This window comes from Coturnix japonica, chromosome 1 (genome assembly GCF_054131305.1).
Source record: "Coturnix japonica strain WE chromosome 1, WE-NBRP24, whole genome shotgun sequence".
NCBI classification, from domain to species: Eukaryota; Metazoa; Chordata; class Aves; order Galliformes; family Phasianidae; genus Coturnix; species Coturnix japonica.
In genome coordinates, this window is record NC_140663.1 from 87186475 (window position 1) to 87206703 (window position 20229).

Below are 20229 nucleotides of genomic sequence, written 5' to 3' on the forward strand. Positions count from 1 at the left end.
TAAGCTCTTCTGTTTGAATCATCATCCCCAAATGTTTAAAAACCATTTGGATGTGGAGCTCAGGGGCATGATTTAGCAGTGGGTTGTTGGAGTTAGGGTGGAATGGTTAGGCTGCTGTTGGACTTGATGATCTCATCTTTTCCAACCTGAGCAATTCTATGATTCTATGATCCAGGAAACGAAATAGATTAACAACTTTGTCAGGCTGTTGACATATAGGACTACCTCTAGTTATTTCTCCATATTACTCATCTACCTTCATATTACTTAATATTACTGCTTCAAACCTAGTCAGAGACCTTTATGTGAAAATGATTATTTTCCAATACAAGCACAGCCTTATTCATTTCAAAAGACTGCTTGTTTAGGACCTCACATATTGTTCTGAGTTGAGGCCAACAAAAAAAATAAAATATGTAGTTTGGAAGATTAGATAATTGTACTCCGTTCTGGGCTCTACTTTAATACCAAAAGAATTTCCTTTTTGAAGAATTGTTACTAAAGGCTTAGTATCATTTTGGGCAACTACAAGTGGAAAAAATAATACTGAACTTGTGAGATCAGCATCATGGTCTTCTGTATATATATGCACATTGTTATATCACTGCAGATTACTACTCACTCACCCAAGTAGTAACTGTGGAACACCTGTGTTGGTGTTTGGTAATAAGTATATATTTGTACTTGAGTTTTCAGTCATCTACCCTGTTGGCTGTCAGTGATGGTGAGGTGATGGATGGAAGAAGCTGCAACTGCAGCACTGTGATTCTTGCCACTGTAATGGTGTGTGACAGAACAAGATACAGAAGATGTTGAGCAGAACTGATTATAGTAGTGTGGTGTTTCCTGGGTTTTGAGGAAAGCTTTGTTGCCTCAGTAGTACACACAATTTTCCACTTAAATGTAGAAATAAACATTTCAGGCCAACGTCCTACAAATAATTTAATGTATGCTGAACTTGGTCGAACAGGAACTTTCATTTCCTTCCTGATCTGCATATTCTGGGACGTATTCATATGTTTACACTAAGCTTATTAATTCTATAACCTACTTATTGTGATATATAAACATCAAAGTCTGAGGCTGAAAATGTATTCATAAAGATTAACTTTTACCATAACCCTCACCCTGTGTCTTATTATAAAATTATATATCTTATTTCTAAGGGGAGTTACAGACTGTATTTATCTCTGCATTGTGTGGTATTTGATAACTGAGTAAATATTCCACTAGTGACAATGTTAACTATAGTGTGATATGAGGTAGCATTCCTGCAAGTATCTCTCAATAAATCAGTTTGGATGTGCCTGGGCTGTTACTCAAATTCCTTAACAAACATTTACAGAAGTATATCAAGCCCAATGAATTATAGCTCCTAAATTGCTGGGAATGTAGTCATGAAAACAAATCCTGTTTGTATAAGAAGAAAGGCACAATCGTTCTTTAAACTGTACAGTAAATCTTTACTGCTGTGAAAAGGTTGAAAGTCATTTGCATTTGGCAGAGGTAATGAAATGTATCTTAATAGACTTAAATGGTCGGTCTTGTTAACACAGAGCAGCAGAACATTACCATTTTATGGGTGTGATCAGGTGAGTTTTACAAAAACAAGTTTTTGTTCAGCAGTTGGATCATGTTCATTGCTAAAATTCTCCTTTCTTTGTGGCATCAAATCATATATTAGACTTGCAGGAAAACATAGCATCAGAGCTATTATCTCATGGAAGTAAACAAGAGTCATTTGTTTAGTCAGCAAATATATGCTTAATAAAGAATACAGATTACTGCAACATTTTCAGAATTGCTGTTAGCTTGATTAGGAAAATGCTTTCTGTAAAGAATTTCACTGAACTCAGGAACGATAAAATATAATGGAATCAGTATCCCAAGGGGATTTGTGATGCTGTATAATTGTGAGAAGTTAGTCTTGCCACAGCTGTTCTATTTAGATTTTCTTTTATGAAATAGCTAACATTTCAAAATATGCTGCTTTCTTCACTTGTTTTAAAACTTGTTTTGAAAGAAGAGGCTAGTCTCGTCAGTAGTGTTGCAGACTTAAAATGCAATCCATTCCTATTAAAAGTGTTACTATGCCATAATAGAATCTGAATGCTTATTGTTTGTGTTAGAAACATGACTGTCCCAGGTGTACATTTCTTTCCTTCTGAAGAAAAATAGTTTTTTCTGCTCCTCTTTCTCCATTAAATCTTGAACTAGAAGGCTGCCATAAAAATAAGTGTCTGTTTGTCCTGTTTGCTGATGGACATACCAGTTAAGAAAAAAAAATAAATGCCCTTCATATTTTAAAGGTGCACATTGTTTATACCATCTCTCTCCATTTCCATGTATATGCACAGCAATGGTTAGACACTGAACAGACAGGGAAGAGGAATATAGCCATTAATAATTTATTTGGTTAATAGCATAGGAGTCTGTATGGAAAGTCAGATTTATTTTTATTTTTTTCCATCTGTTATAATTAATTAATCTATGTTTAAATTGAAATGTTAGTCTTTACCTATAGACACTGTTGATAAGACCTGATTATGTTTTCTCCTAATTATCAACTAAACGGAAACTAAAACAAGTAATAGACACTGGTATAAATCAGCTTCCATATCTCAACTTTCTCTTCTATGCTATTTGAAATCCAGAGAAACTGACTGAAAATCCTTCCCTCTCTCTTGTAACAAATGACAACTACAAAAATCAAGATTTCCATTTCTACAATACCAAGCTCTCTTTTAGAAAAATCAGAGGGATTCGTATGTGAGATCCAAGAAATGGTAAGCTTTGCTTGTTATTCATTGCACATGTATCCAAATCAAACATTCAAGTCTTAGAAGATCAGCATTTTCAAAGAAAGGTTCCAATGAAATTTTCATTCTTTGTCTAATTTTCTTTGGGAGTTAACTGTTGTGTACATTTTTCTATTCCAGAGATACTGAAATCTAAACAACACTTTGTTTAAACTGCAGCTAAAATAAAAAAGGCTAACACATCTTCAAATTCTAGTATTCTACTTATACCCATCATGAATTAGAGAAGCTGGTGCAGAGTAAACCTAATATCTGTTATTTTCAGCCAAAAGTTAAGTGGACAGAGCCTTGATGAGAGCAGAACTGTAGCTCCTCCTTTAGAAGCATGACCTCATATTATGTAGAGTCTCTTTCTTGTTGCAAGCACCTCTTTGCCACTTTATCTGTCTTTGGTGCCAACTAATGGTCTGCACTGCAAAGATTCCTTATTCTGTTCTGGACCCAGATGCCAGGCCTCCAGTCAGGTCTATCATCAGTCAAAAGCTCATGTTGTGACAATCTCAAGGGAGATTCCTTTGCAAATCCCTGTACTGCACAGCAAATACCAGCCAGCTCCTTAACAGGCCAAAAAGTCTTTTGAGAAGGTCTTGGAATTGTTTAATCCACCTGAGCATTCCTTTCTGAAGCAAACAGCTTTGATGCTCTGAACACCAGCATTTATATATAGTCCCCAAAGAGCAGCATCTTTTTGAACTGAAGAATCAATGTTAGCAAGGTGGATTATTTGAAGACAGTTTTGTTGTTGCTATGTAACCTTAGTTCAGTGACAGATACGCTATGATGGGGTAATTCTTCTGATTCATTTGCTGCCTCGCTTGTTCATTTGTTTTATCATGTTCCGCTAACCTGTCCTTTTCTTCTAACAATAGCTTACATGATCTCTCTTTCAGTTAGATCATCTTGTATGACTACAGAGCCATTTGATAATGCTTCTCTGTGATTTTCAAATGCAAACAGTACAATGGAATATATGTCAGGGTACTTTATCTTAGAGCCAAACAGAAATGAAATAAGTAAAATGGTTGATTTTTAGTCTTGACAACGAGGTCTTTTTTTTCTGCCATGCTATACTGTTTTTAGTATAAAGCAAGCCTAAAATTTGCTAATATTCCCTGAATACTTAAGGAGACAGCAGCTGAGCATGAAGGTAGCAGACAAAGCAGTATAAATTATGTAAGCTTGAAAGTAGAGGAATTGCAATGGAAATCAGCAACCCTGGACTGTATAGCAGTCAGGTCTTTTAACTCAAGAAATAATGTGGAAAAATAACAGCAGAATTATTCTGTGACATCTGCACTCTAGATAATAGTAGAGAAATATAAAGTGCTTTGAAATTCACCACCTATACCGTAAGTATTTTTAAAAATAGAATCACTTTTTTCTCCCTCTTATTAAGTACTAAGCTACTACTTGAGAAAGGAGATGCATTTGAAATTTAAAGAATTTCAAGGGGTCACTTTACAGCGACAGTTTCAGGGGAATTCTGTTTTGAATAACAAGTATATATAAAATTTCCTCTTCCCCTAGGATCGCATGCTATGATTTACTTTCAGCTGGTCTCTGACCAGCAGGAAAGGCTGATCTCCCAGTGCAATGCATTCAGGACACAGCTTCAACCTGAATTCTGAATTAGGTTCTTGTGGTGTAAACAGTGCTCTGAATATTTCCATTTTTTCTTAGCATAGTATTGTCCCAGACTGTGCTATGTTTCTAGATGGTCATAATTGCTCTGTAGGAACCATTTGAATCTCTCAGGTGAATGCAAAACTGATATGTAAGTCCTAAAAAATGTATTATGTGTATTCCCTGTCTGACTAACCTGCATTTTAGGAACTGTCATTAAAAGATCATTCAAAAGGTACATTATAAGCTAATAATGCAGCAAGTAATGAAAACTTCTTTCTGCCGTATTTATTTATTTTTAATTTTGAGAAGCCCTGGAGTAGCATGTCCATGGATTTGTACAGACCGTGGGAGCTATGGATTATTCATCTGTCATGAATGTGTGCTAAGACTTCAAGCTGAAAATCCCCTTGAGAGTTTTATAGGAGATGGTACTGCATTTTCAGACTCACTTTGAGAAAAAAATAACATCTCAATCATTTTTATTTTTCCCGTTGAATAGTCAGTGCATAGCATTTGAAGGAAGGTCTGTTGAGGTAGCTTTATCGCCATTGTGTTAGTAAAGTAATTTCTGCCTCTCTCCCATTTTGGGGATCGTATTCTTTCTTACAAAAGCTGGCCCATGGAAGTCATGTATGTGTGTGTGGGGACTGCCCCTTGTTTGGCAGCTAGGAGAATCAAAGCAGCTGATTAGAAGGGAGAGAAAGTTTGATATTGAAATCAATTATTTCTCCCTTGGGACAAGGAGAAAAATGATCACAGAGGCATTCAAATATCTCTGTGGGTGGAGCTGGTTGCATAGATCTTTCTTTTTAATCAGTTGGCCTTTTATTTAATTTATTGTTTCACTACATTTATGCATTAAAAAAACCTCTTAATTTATTTGTTGAATTGTTGACAAAATGATGAAATAACTAATAGCTTTATATATTATTTAACATCTTTGTGCAATCTACTCACTTTTAAATTTCAGTAACTGTTTGCCACAAGCATAGAGGTGAAAGGTAATTAGGGAATTCTGGAGAGAGAGAAATCTTTTCCTTCCTGGTTCTGACTGCTACTGCCATACCAAAGGAGGATAGAATCTTTTTCCTCTTGCTGCAATTTGAATGTGAATTTAATCCTCCTAAGGTAGGAAGATCTTCCTAAGGAAAAAAGATCAAGTATCTTGTATCCGCGCACAAATAAAGGGGAAGTGGAGAGAATAATTCTGTTTGACATTGTCAGTGGTGACATGTAACCTATTGCTGAGCATATATTAGAGACCTACCCATGTCAGTATACAGAGTGTATCTATTATAGTCCCATCTAGAGACTTTATTTCTCTGTTTTGGACAGTAGCAACTTAAATTTTCAGCTTTACAGATACAGCTGTACTTTGACAGCTGCGATCTCAGTCTATATGCAAGGGATTAAAAGTGTTTATTCATGCTGTAGTCTGTGCAAAGAAGGACTTGCATATTGCTCAACTTCGCCCCTATTTTCACTCTTTGTTGTAATGGAAATAGCAGAAAATGGAGGAAGGAGGTATCAAGATGAGATTGGTAGTGCGTCCAACTGCTATTTGATACAGCATGCATGGCTGGCTGCAGGTGGATTCAAGCTGCCTCTCCTCATTCTGCATGCTTAGTTAGGTACAAGTCTGCTATTCCTGGGTGGTATAGATATCTATAAACCATTTGGCTGATAGTTTTAGAGGATAAGTGATCACAATAAATTACATACAGTGGAATGAGGAATAACCTAATGAGGACAGCTATTTTGTAGTGAAGCTAAGTGAACAAGGAATGAAAGAGATTTTTGTTACAGAGATTTTTTTTGACAGACTAATGTGCCATAAAGTTTTGTCAGGTGTGGAGAGAGAAACCATTGGAAATGCTGTCGTAGAAGAGAAACAACCTCTTCTAGAGACTAAGTACTCTCTCAAGGATCCAGTGAGAGACGAAATCACAGGAACACCTTGTGAGGTCTTTTCGGTGAACCACTGGGTTTTTGTTTTGTTTTGATTTGATTTGTTTTCTGTTCTTTGTCTTGTCAACTTTTTTTGTTCGTTTGTTTCTTCCTGACAAATCTTGAAACAATAGAAGCAGAATATTTTCTCTGTATTTTCTATATTTACTTTTCTAATTTTGCTAAAACAAATATGCTCTTGCTCTGGACCTAAATTTTTGTACAAATGGCAATTTTTATTAAATTAAAAAAAATAAAAATAAAAATCTGGTGGTTGTAGGTTAGAATAAAGACATTTTCTTTGTCTGTGTCTAGCTGAGAAATAAATTATGTGGAGGAAACTATAGTCACTTTTTTCTTTTGCAGAGCTCTTCATCAAGCAGCTGTTGTTATAGTCATGCTCTGGACATGATCAGCACCATAATTTTTGTAGTTTGAATGTATTTTTCCCTGAGACAGGTATGCACATTGAGTATGTGTTCTTTATAAATTCTCTTTTCTTAGAGATCAATGAGAAAATTCAGACAATGCACCAGTTTCATTTCTTCGTGTTCTGAAACAAACTCCCTTTGCAACATCTGAAACATCTTCAAATGATTTCTCTTAGACTATTTACCTTCTAAGAGTCATAATATATCATTGGTTTTATTTGTTTATTTATTTATTTCCTTTTCAAGGCAGAACTTCCTACTGAAATCAATGATGACTTTGCTTAAAAATCAATGTGAAATTATATCCCTGAAACTTAAGACAATGGATGCTCCTTAATCATATGGAGAGGGTGATTAAGATACCACAAACTACTAATCTGCATGCAAAGAAACGTGCTACTTTGAAAGCAGCCATCTTTACCACAGTGTAATTCCTTTTGATTTCAGTGTGAACTCTGCCTGAAAAGGCAGAGTCGAAACAAGTACAAAATGTGGAGCGATGTCATCAGAATTATTAATCAAACATTTGTGCTGAACTAAGGTCACTAACCAAGAAAAGATTGGTCTTTAAGTAAACTACACAGGCAACATCACTGATTTCTTGGTTCAAAGATCTTCTGGTCCTTGGGGACTGGGAAAGCAAGAAATGAATGTTCAGAGCATCAAACTGCATGTTCACGAACAGACTAAAGTGATGAAACGATAACCAGATAACCTTCTTTCTCAGAAGACCTTTTAGACCTTCAAAAGGCTGACTGGGCTTTGACATGCATGGCAGGGATTTACAGAATTATTCCCCTGGGAAGTAAGGAAGTGGAAGTTTAGATTGCTTCTTGTTATCTAAACATCCTAGTCCTCTTATATTGCACTTTAATTTTTTTGGGCAAGCTAAAAACAAACAAGTGTTTCTAATATTATCAGCTATCAGCTGTTTTTGTTTTTGTTGTTGTTGTTGTCTTTATCTTTTTGCAATCGGTAGTTCTGATCCTTCATATCTGTGTGAGTCTCCTCACAGTTTTCAGAATACCTTCACCCTAAGGAAAGGGACAGAAGCCAAGAGCATCCTGGATGTAGATTTTTGTTCACCATCTGTTTCTTTATTGGACAAAATTTTACATGTGATGTATTTTTGAAGACCAAGAAGTAAAAAAAGCCAATTAGCATCTTTCAAAATTAGTTTAGAAAGTAGTATGTCGACGCTGGAGATAAGCATGGTTAAATTAATAATAATTGAAAATATATTAAAGGATAGAATTTGGAGACTAATTTTCCCTGCTAAAATGAACACTTATACTATTTATAGTGTTGAATATACTCCTTAGAAAATGACGTTAGAGGTACAATATAAGAAGAAACTGTGTGTGTATGGTTGCTATTACAGTCTGCTGTTGCCTTTGTCTAACTGTATCTTATCTCTGTCCTTAAGGTTAGAAAACTGATCTCAAAAGAAGCCTGATTTTAACTTCTCCTCTTGATTAGTTCCAAAAAGTCAGTTTAGAGATTTATCAAATGAAAGACTGAAACTAAAATTGGAGCTCAGATTAGTCATTCATCCTGTAAGTCAAGAGTGATTTAGTGTCTAAAATCTGATTAAATTATTTTGCCAAGAAATACTGAGAAAGTCTTTTGTTCATTTTCTGCATGTGGTCATTACTGCAAACAAATGAGCTTAATTTGTTTTGTAAGCAAAGGTGCAGTGGAGAGCAAGGACTGAAAAGGTCTTCTCCATGTGTGGTTTTATTAAGAACTGTTTTCTCCAGAGAGATCTCATGCTGCTAATACAGAAATATAAAGAGACCTTTTACTGTAACAGCTTTCACAGTTATCCCCTTAGCAAAGTTTGCTTTTGTGATAATTACATTTTACTATCTACAGTTGTTTACTAAATGAACAGCTTTTCTCTTGCTGCTCAAGTAGTTTTCCTTTGATAATTTGTGGTTTCAATGAAATATTCAGACATATATGTTTGCCTTATGTTTGTTTTGTTCTTGTTTTGTTTTGATAGAAAATGGCCTTGGTTGTGGTTCTGGTGCATATAAACCTCAAGGGTTTATTTAGGAATTATGCCTGAAGTAACATGGTATTAATGATGCTGTTCCATTGAGAAGAAAACTCATGATACCTTATTAATTTATTTTCCCAGTTAGCAGAAAAGAATCTTTCTGTTATGCCTGCAGCTTCTAGGATACATCACAAAGGCAGGACATCAGGTTAACAACATCTGCAGTACTGAGTAACACATTTTTGCAACGGAAATAAACCATGTGTGAATGCATGCATGTATTCATTCTACAAAATGTTTGCTTTTTCAGCTTTTTAGCAGGTAGCAAACCTCTGCTATAATTAGTATATCAAACCATCATGCTACCATATACATATGTAAATATATGCATACATATTAGGGATGCTCCAAAAGTACTGTCTTCTATTTCATTATGTTGGTCCACAGTGTCAGAGGTGGATGTTGGTGGCATGGCAGTAGAAACTGAACCTTCCCACCAATATTATCACATTTTGTTGTCATGCAACAGATGACAGAAGAAGGGAAGTCTGACAAAAAAGCATCTGACACACCTGTGCCACCAGCAGTATGGAATATTAAGATAAATCTAAACTGTGATTTGGAACTTTGTTATTTCTACAAATGTAAAACACGACCTCAGATACAGATTTCAGACAGTACCAGTAAATTTGTCTTTTGAGTACATCTGAATGTGCAAGTTTAAAACAAAGAAAAAAAAGTCAGGAAAATATCCCAGGATAGTCAGATCTTTTTTAAAAACTTCAACCTTACAAAGGTCCCATATGCCCTAAGAATAGCACACACAAAAAAAAAAAAAAAAAAAAAAAAAAGTTTTCATAGTAGTGACATAGCAAATTAGTAATGCTTTTGGAAGCACATTATTAATAGTGTAGGTGGTTTGAAGAATTTCCTTTCTTCATCGCAGCCTCCATACTCACTTTCTCACCTTGCTTTCCCCAGGATTTTTGTGATAATTTTCTAGAAAGGGTAAGTCAGCCTTGCTGAATTCCATTAAACAGAGGGAGGGGACTTTCCCAGTGATGAACAAAACCTCACTATGTATGACATCTTAAGTAAATAAAGCCTGTAGGCCAAACTACATCATTAATGGTATAGAAACAAATGCACTTCCATTACCATAATCAGACATCAGACAGTTCTTCTGTCTTCCATGTCATGTCTCAATTTGTGTCCATTTCATTCACCCTCAAAAAAAGTGTCATAAATTATCTCACTGAAGGTGTAGTATCTATGCTTGGTTCTAGATTTTTCTTAATACAGAGTTAAGAATCTCTGCAAGCAGGTACACGTGCTTTTTCTTTTTCTTTGTCATATAAAAGTAGCTGGCTAGATTAACAAGTTAGCAGTCTAACAGTATAAATGATAATATTATTACCCATTATAGTCTGAAAAAGGGACTATGTGTGTGTCTTGGCCACTATGCATTTTATCACCACTGTAACAAACAGAAACAAAATAGTGGTAAATCTACATTAAAATTGCAGTTCCTATGTTCTGAACAAGAAAGCTGGGAAGCTCAGTGCCGAGGCAGATCCTAATCCTTTTTCCAGCTGTAGGATTCCCAGTTGTCAGAAACCAAGGCTACATGTGCAATGCTGCTTTAACTTCAGAGGCTGACAGCACAGTATCTATAAATACAGGCAATGTGGAGAAATTTGCTTGCTTTTTAAAAACATTTGAACCTTTTGTGCTCCCTCTGATAGTGATGAACTTCAATTCGCATAAAAAGAATAAATTCTGAACTATTTTATGTGGGCAATTGATATCTTTATACTGATAAATACTGCAGTACTATAACTTCATGCAGATAACCTCCACCCTAAAGAGCATACAGTCTAAGTAGGCAAAATGAATAAAAAGCAAGAAATGCATCGTTATTCTTCCCTTTTTAGAGCTGAGAAAACCACAGCACTGAAAGGTTAAGTGGCTTGTCTGTGGTCAGGCAGGGAGCCCATGGCAGGGCTGTGAATTAAATGCCTGTTCTTGCAAGAGCTGTGCTGTCTCCTTAGGAAATATGAATAGCAGAGTACAGAGAAACTACCCAGCATGAATTTACTGTATGGTACTTGAATAACATAGCAGGTAGTGCTGGAATTGAAATAATGAACTGATAGCTGAAAGTGGACAAAAATGTATCATAAGACTGAAAAATGTGAGAAACTTGGTAATTTCTCCCTCTAAACATTTTTATTTTTTTTCCTCATGACAACAAAATGTGCAGGTTTTCTATGTCAGTCGCTCCACCTCTCTCTTTGTCACAAATCTTTGCATGCAGGCAACAGGTTTGGGAGCACCATGTTCTTACTCATATGGTTCAAAGTCACCTTGGTGACTTGCATTTCACACCCTCTAAGACAGAAATGCTGCAATGTGGGTTGGTGACTACCTGCTCTGCTTGGCTGCCCAGGTAAAAAGCACCTCTGGCAATGAGGGTGCTGTGGCCTGTCCTGTACATGGCTCATCTGTGAGGGAAGGAGGTATGTGGTGGGCTGCTCTAGGAAGGGAGCAGGAAGAACTGCAGGAGCTCCCTGCAGCTGTGCATGGGAAACCAAGCTGGTGATGGTGGGTTATGATCCATAGGTGCAGAGGAGTCTCACATCATTTAATGTGTTCCTTACTGGACTCACAGTGATTTTCTTCCTATTTGCTCTGCAGTTGTTACTTTGTTTTTCATTTATTTTTATTTTTACTTTTTCATCCTTTACTGTCCTATGTAGTTCTAGTAGAGTTTTTGGTTGATATGTGTGGAAATTCCAAGTTTCACTTTGAGGTTCATACTAATTTCAGTTCTTCTTTCAGACTTCTCAAGAGAGGGAAGTTGGCCTAAATTCAACATCCTCCAAAGTTATCTGAGCTGCACAAAAAAAAAAAAAAAAAAAAAGAGTACATGGCTAGTAATTAGCTAAACCTTGAGAACAGTTAGTTTAATTAGCTAGTATGAAAGAACCACTTCAAATCAAGGACTTTCTGAAACCTCCACATGAGCTTAAGGACATTTAAATTTCTGCAACACTTTTAGTTTCCTGTAAAAACCCTACAGCTTTCCATTTTATAGTTGGTAATGGTAATTTTGAAGCTTAAAGACAATACTAATTCTAATGGAAATAAGCAATGTTTTCTATCTGCACCTTCAAAGTTGCAACCTTGCACTACTTAATTGTTCATAAGACATTTTCCCCTTCTATTTCAATAGGCCTGAAAACATACAAAGGGTGTGAATTGCTACCATACAAATTTATTTTATACTGGCTTAGTGTTTTCAGTAATTAACACACATTCAAGCAAATCATTGTCTCTCCAGATAAATTATTAAAATAGCCACAAGGACACAAAGTTTCCAGAATGGACAAAAGGTTTCCAGAATTCATTTTTTTAATCAAGATATTTATTTATTTATTTATTTATCTATTTCTCCTTCTTTCAGCTAAAAGTTCTTCCCTGGACATTAGAAAGGGAGGCTACTTCATCATTTGATGGTGATTCAGAGGCATCTTTTAAAGGTGTAAGTTCCAGGAAGAATGTGAAAACAAAACAGTGTACCCATATTGTCAGGTAAGTTGTCTTTTGTTAATTATATTGCTGTGTATACAGGTAAACAAATTATTTTTCACTATCTTCCTCTATAGAAATGTGCTATTTTCATTCTGTGTTGATAGTTGTGGAAAGGCTTGTTTGCTGGTATGATTGTTGTTAGGCTGTTGTTCATTCTAAGGGAAAGAAACAGGAGGTAAAAAAGAGCCCACAAAAATCCCAGTGTTCCTTCCAGAACAGAAAGATGATGGATGATCTGGGATAGCTTGAGAAAGTTTTTCCTTACAAAGCAATGATAAGAGTTTGGGTAATTTAGGATGTTATCTATTTGCCTGCTGTAACTAAACTAAGAAAATAATTGAAATCAGATATTAAAGTGCACTTTCACTCCTCATGGTATAAAAAGGAAAAAATATATAAATATATGGCAATACATATATATATCTCCTTTTTGAGAAGCAATCTACAAGTCTAAAGAAGCTTTATTCAAACTGTCTGATGAACAGGCATCAACTTAAATTCCTGGAGCCTGGTGTGTCACCCAAGTACACATTGCTTTATTTCTGTGTATGAATGTCAGCTCTGGAGGTATTCCTTGATCCAGCATACACTGGCTGCTTCTTCTGTATTGTACCACTTGTTACAGAGAGTTGCGCTACCACTCAGAGATGAGGAAATATCATTACCTCTTGATAGCAAAAGATTGGCTCAAAAATTTCTGTGGCTTTCCTATAACCTACTCTTTTCTCCTTAAATATCCTGTATTTCTTTGCTTATTTTCAGCTCCCTGCTTGAAATGGCTGTGATCAAGAGGCTTTCTTTGAGAGTATGGAAAGAGTACAGTAGGGTTGCACTGGCACTCTCAGTGCTAGAACTGGAAATAGCTGTTTCTCTGATTCTCTGTGCTCCATTTCATCTACCACTTTCTTTCAGTGAAACAAAAAGCTTGGTTGCTTTCTTGACATAAAACATTGGCATCTCTTTTGGAAGACAGTGGAAATTGGAAACAATTTCTGTGAAAGCTGTATTCCTTACACCTCTGTGGCATGTAATGAATAGGATCTTGGTTAAAAAAATAATAATAAAATGTCTGAATCACACAAAATCTCCCTTTCTGTTTAACTTCGGAGTACCATGTCTCATGCTTTATTGAGTTCTTGCTCTGATTTTTTTTTCTTTTAATCTTGTGCCACAGACACATTTTGAAAACAGGTTTGTGGGGAATAAATGCTTCCTGTGCTTTATATATGTGACGCTGGGTGACACACACATTGCGTTCAAATTGGATAACCTCTGCAATCATTATTTGTCTGCTCTTTTCAATGACGTCTGAAGGCATGAGCTCAGGTCTTTCTAGCAGTGCACTTGAACCGATGAAGCTGTCTTTATATGTGCATTCCTGCAAGTAAGATCAAATGCCTGTACCTAGTGGGAAAATTTGCTGCTATATAATTGACATTAATGAAACACGTGAAACATATTTCTGTACTCTGGGTAATACCTGCAGCTGAGCAAAAGAATCAGCACTGTTTTTAAGTATGCATATAACAAAGGACAGCAGGATGTTCCTGGTTAAAAGAACACTCTGCTCTTTCCTCTGGTTATGTTTCTGGCTGGCAGTTTTTGAGAAGGCTTTGAAAAGTTTAAAGAATGGAATATCATGATCCACTACAAAAGGGGAAGCTTATTGGCATGCACTTTGTGATGACCTTTGATCAAAAGACAGAGCTTACTGTTGTTTAATGTGCTTGTGAGCCTGTATACTTGAATGAGGAGGTTTGACTTTCGGGGGTTTTGCTTTTTGAGATGCTGGCATGGTGTGCATAGTAGAGACAAGCTGCAAAAGACAGAATCACTTTTTCCTCCTCTTCTGTTTTGCCCTGCTGTATGCAGATCTCCTGCTAGTTAGAGGTTGCAGATGAGATGAGCAATTTCAGATTTCTTCTCTGAACTGGGCTCAGATCCTGTATCTGCCATCCTGTAGTTAGCTCTAGTCACAAAGCTCAGCGCTGGGCTTATGCTCTCTTCTTCTGACTAGGAATCCAATCTCCCTATGAAATTCTTTGATGTTTTCTGTTAGAAACTGTTTTGTTAAGAACTAGCAATCCAAAGCATCAATCCACATTCTATGCAATTATGTTCCGTAATAGTTCTTGGAAGTGGTAATGAAAGGTGCAATCTGACATTTTATGATAGAAAAGGTGAGAGAAACAAATGTGGGACCTCTTGAGTTAAATGCCTGATTTAACTTCTGTGCATTCCTTCTCTCTCTTTTTTTTTTTTTTCCCCCCCACATATAGTGCCTGATATTGAAATGCACTTAATTGCTTGTAGTTTTCCAGGAAATGCTTTTCCTGTCTTTTCTAATCTTCTAGGTTAGAACAGAAAACCATTCTTCTGTTGGTTGAGTTAAAGTGGATTAGTAGGGATTGCTCTGCTCTATTGTGTGGTGCTTCATTGACCTTCAGTGAAGATACAAGAAGGGATAAATTTAGCCCATTCTTTTCGCTCTGATAAGAAATAACTGCATATATGACAATAATTCCTAGTCCTACCTTCTAGTTACCAACAGGATCTGGAGGTCAGACTGTTTTCAGAGGGACAGAAGAGGCAATGAATACTAAAGCCAAAGCCTGAGAGATCCAAGGTCCTGGTAATGTTCTAAGTATATTATGTACATTTGAGGTAGGAGAAATATATATTGTTTTTGTCTTTAGCTATGAATTTAATGCAGTAAAAATGAATGGATATTATGCAAATGAAGCAGCAGCTTTATTTGGGAAATTGTAAAAGTGTCCTAGGAACACTTTGTATCTCTATACAAAAGACGAGTGGAATATTTTTAGATTCTGTTCTACATCTTGCCCTCTCTTTTTGTATTTGGTATTTTTGTGTTAAATTTGTTAATAATTTCAGAAAAAAAAAACTAGAGTGATGTTATTTAAATAATGCAGTAATGTCTAGTTCTATAGCAATCACAGGTAGCAGTCCTCTTCCAGCATCAAACTGTTTTCTCTGATTACTTTCCCATTTCTGCCAAATTTTCTAATTCAGTGGTAGGGTGGTAATTTGCAGCTGCAGTCTCAAATCTTGATTCCTCCCCTCCCTCTTCAAGGGTTCTTGAAAATTTATTCTATGTAAAGACTAACAGAAGTGACCTTATTGTCCTTCCGGTCCCTCTGGTTTTTTGTTCTCCTTCAGTGCTTTTGGTTGATTCATTGGTTTACTTTTTTTGTTATTGTTGTTTTGTTTTCTTTCTTTCTTTCTTTCTTTCTTTCTTTCTTTCTTTCTTTCTTTCTTTCTTTCTTTCTTTCTTTCTTTCTTTCTTTCTTTCTTTTTTTTTTTTTTTTTTCTCTCTTCTTTTTGTTTTTCTTGATTCATTCATTGGTATTTCATCCTCACCTTCCTTTGGCTAATTTCTTCCTATTATAAATTAATGCAGGTGTCCCATTTGATTCTGTCTGGGGTATATCAACTGTGTTTCCATTCTAGCTCTTCTAAAATTTAGCTTCAGTCTTTTGCAGACTGTTTTTCATGAGGATTCTGAAGCTTCTGATTTTGTTTTTAGCCAAAACTATATTTCTTGAACTACTAATTGCCTTTCATAGTTTCATCCATACTTGTCCTGGGATTTCTTCTTTCATAGACTTCCTTTCTTTGGTTCTTAATAGATTGTCCTTTGACTTTTTCTTTCAGAGAAAATAAAATATAGGGAATCAGTTTCTTCATCTTCCCTCTTGGCAGTATAATTTTTGTAGTAACTGCAAGTAAGAATGACTAGAGCCAAAAACTTAAGCTAAGTTAAGCGTACCGTGTTCATGGGATGAATCTTAGAGAGGTAAGTGGATTAGTTTTCTGAAAGAATCATTTGTACTTCTAATATGCATTCAGAGGATAAGGATATTATTTTAAAATAGTAATGAGTGGAAAAACAGGGAACTGCAACAGAATGCTTCCCTGATTGCAATAAAGGGTAAAACTGACAAGGGAATGTCAGAGACTTATACATGGTAAATTACACTCACATTGATTTAAATTGCTTTTAGAATTAGTCTCTAACCAGACAGTACTCCCACTGTGCCATGTGGTGTATAACTAAACAGATGGGGAACATTTTAGAATGACTAAGCAAAATAGGTGAAGAAGAAAAATGGTGCATTACAAAGAAAAAGGCAGTAGGTTATATTTCAGAGAAGACTCACAGATTCTCTCCAATTTGCAGATTGTTTTATCTAAGATATGGTGATTGTTTGGCCAGATGAATGCAGGTGATGGACTTAGCTCTTCGTGTGTTGTTTCTTGCCTGCTTTGGTAGCCCATTTGAGCCTGGCAGAAAAAGGTCCTGGTGCTCCCTGCCATGAGATGACTGTTCCACTGCAGGCCTGTATAGTATAAAAGTGAATGCCAAAGGAATGAAGTAATTGAACTGATGAGGCTTTCAATAATCAGGGCCAAATTCACTGACAAACAGATCTAACTCAACTAACCCCTTCCTGTTTTCTGTAGCTGGTTACCAGAAGCTCTCATTTGTCTCATCTCTCTGTCTCCATTTCTCTGAATAATGCCTTCTGCAAACCCTAGTTTAGTTCCCTTTCCTTTCATTTACTTAGTAATATATTTAACTTTAACTAGCCTATTTTACTGCCTTTACCACATCGATATAGGTAGCCATTAGGCAGGCTCAGTACAACTGAAGAGCTCATTGCCCACTACCCACTTGTACTTACTTGTCAGTCTGTCCCGGGTTCTGCTCATTTTGACTAGTGAGGTTTCTGGACAGTGTCTCAGCCTTACCATTTCTTCCTTTTCAGCACTTCTGAAAATATTTCCATACAGAAGATTTTCTATCCAGCTCATTCAGTCTCTTCTTTTATCTCAGCTACAGCAACATCCTTCACTCTGGCCTTGACAAATAGCGTTCTGCTCCACTTGTAGCCATGAAGGATACTGCTGAAAAGATCACTCTCTTTTGGTATCCCTCTCTCACAGCTTTCCTTTTTCTATATTGCATCAGAAATAACTGCTTTTGCCTTCCAGGTTCTTTAGAGTCCAACCTTGCTGTAGCTATTACTACTCATTCACTGTCAAGATGCTGACTCTTGCCTTTGATCAACCTATTACAGCAGCCTCCACTGCCTACTCGTTAAATTTTTAAACAGCCACTTGTGTATGTACTCCTGTGCTGCCTGTCATGCTTGGAAGAGCTTCTCCAGCCAGAAACTTAAACTAAACAGGCACTTTCGACTCTACCTCTTTCTAAATTCTGAGTTCAAAGCCCAAAATATTGTTGTCCATTGCTTACTGTCCCCAGAATAAGTAACTAGATCCTTGAAGCTCTGTAACTCATGGTGGGCATTTATCATACAAAACCCTGAGGACTCGTGCTGTAGGTAACTGAAGAGACCACAATGATAAGTTACTAATCATCTTATGGCACATTGTACCATCAATTTGAAGCATGTATCTCTGCTCAGTGCATAAAGGAGTTTCTTCAACAGGCCTTTGTGATGAGTGGTGTGTACCTGAGCAATGCTTTACGGTCTTTCATTAAAAAAGGAGGAAAATAGATATGTTGCCTCTTTTTCCTTCTGTTTTACAACTTCTAATTGACCCAACTGAAAAGAAAACAAAATATTGGTTTATTTTGGTAGATGTAATAAAGAGACAAGGAAGCTCCCTCCTATACATTTTAAATAAACACTACAGAAAAAGAAAAAAAAATGACTTGATGAAGTAGTGAACAGCAAGATGGTTTCTGGATTCAAGGCATTTTAGGAAGAAAAAAAAAAAAAAAAAAGGAGTAAGTTTTGTGAGGAACAGATAGAAAGAAAGGGGAGAGGGGTGAACTCTGTGAGGAGAAGGCAGCATATTAAGGCAGAGGCAAGATAAGCATGTGACATCTCATGCTGATTAAAATACTGCCTAACTTTGTAAAAATTACACCTTTCTCTTGCCAGTTTTGCCTATCAGTGTTCTCCCTAAGCTGAGTAAGGTGAGGCAAGAGCAAATGGCTTGAGGAAATTAAAAGCCTGCAGTTCCCATCAGTTTCATAAGCAGGTGCCAGGTGAGAGTGCTGTGGAAGCTGGGGCAGGAAGAGCCAAGATACTTACTACTGGCTGTGACCATCCTCCATTAAAGTGCTTTCAGAGCAAGCACAGAGGAAGTCTTTAACCATATTCTCTGCCAAGGTACAAAAGAGCTCTGTTAGATTTGGGAAAAGATGGAAAGAGGAAAGGGAGAAGAAGATGGAGAGGAGAGGGGAAGGGAAGGTATAGGATGAGAGAGGATGAAAAGGGAGGGGAGGGGAGGACATGCTTCACTTTATTAAAGAAAAAGTAAAGCTTGTTTCAAACTTAGTTATTTTGTAATAACCTAATTTTCCTAACTAAAAATGTTAGAATATATTTTTTTACTTCTGAAAGTATTTATAATAGACTTGCTCCAGGAGAGTAACTAAGGTGACCAGCACCCACTGACATTTATCAATGCTTGAAGAATGTTGATGGAGACCAAGGAGTGGATGTGAACCCAATGAGGTGGTGTGTGATGTTTTTCAGCAGTGGTAATAGTAGCAGTGGATCACCTCTGCTGGTGCAGATTTTTAAAAGAGCAGCATGTAGACTCTTGTTCATTCCTGATGAAAATTCATGGCTAATGGTGGAAAATAGTGTTTTGTAGCTGAGAATTTTTTTTCATCAAAGAGTGCTACTGTGCTCTTTGTTTCTGTTGTAGGTTCTATGGAAATAAATAGGAAGCATTACTTTCAGAGCAACACACACACATTTCCAAAAAGGTAAAAGAAAGCTTCAAAAACTGCTTACTCCAAAATGGTGCTAGGAAGGGAAAATTAAATTAATTCTCATTAAAGCAAATGTAAAACATTTGGAAAAACAGAAAACTGTTGAAGGAGCATACACCATTAATTAGGAATTACAGATACATGTGAAAAGTTAAGGATAATACAGTGTGTGATGAAGAGGAAGAAATAATTTCAGTATTGCAGAAAGATGGAATTCTACCAATGGTGTACAGCTGATACTAGATAAGGATGGTAAATGTATCAACCATAGCACAGAAAACGTAGAAGAACTCACTATATATTTCTATGCCGATTTGGAACAAAGCATTTTGATATACTCATATCTGACAGTGATAAGAACTACTTCCTATTCAATCAATAAGCTGGGAGGGTGTTAAACAGCAACTGTCAGAGCTAAACTTTTTTTTAAATTGACAGGGCCAGATAACTTGCACCCAAGAGTATTAAAAGAGCTCACTGTGAAACTTTCTGAACCATTAATGTTGATTTTAAATAAACTATGGAACAATGAAGAAGTTCCAGAGTACTGAAACAAATTCAATGTACCAATAATTAATGAGCTAAAATATATTGCAATAAGTCTATTTGGCAACCCAACATTAATCTTGCGCCAAGACTCAGAAAGGCTGTTATGGAACTCAAATCAGTAAATATATGTAGCCTGCTGTGATAAACCGTTTAACTGTGTATGGGGAATGTAAGTGTACACTTGAAATCATCATCATTTGGTGCTTTGTTCTGCCTGGGTTCCTCCTTGGCCTAATGCTGTTTAGTGCTGCTGTTAGGACAGCAACAAGCAGTAAAGGACAGTGTTTCCCACCAGCCTTCCGTGGGACTGCAGAGAGAAAATCTGCTTGCACTCACTATAGCCCGAGCTCAGAAATGCCCTAGCGCATGATGTTGAGTAGAGTATGCAAAGCAGGAGACATCTTTGCATTTTACTAAGATTTCTATGAAACTTGGTCAGGGAATAGGTATAATCAGAAGTGCAGCCATTTCTCATGAACAGAA

The 20229-nt window shown here is 36.4% G+C and overlaps 1 long non-coding RNA gene across 1 annotated transcript in view; it reads left to right on the forward strand.

The window, feature by feature from the left end:
• The window catches only part of LOC107322263 (uncharacterized), a 78480-nt gene that overhangs the window by 15600 nt on the left and 42651 nt on the right, over nucleotides 1-20229 (forward strand). Inside the window, exon 3 of the long non-coding RNA XR_001558877.3 lies at nucleotides 12292-12419. This is a non-coding gene — a long non-coding RNA (uncharacterized LOC107322263). The remainder of the gene's footprint in view (nucleotides 1-12291; nucleotides 12420-20229) is intronic.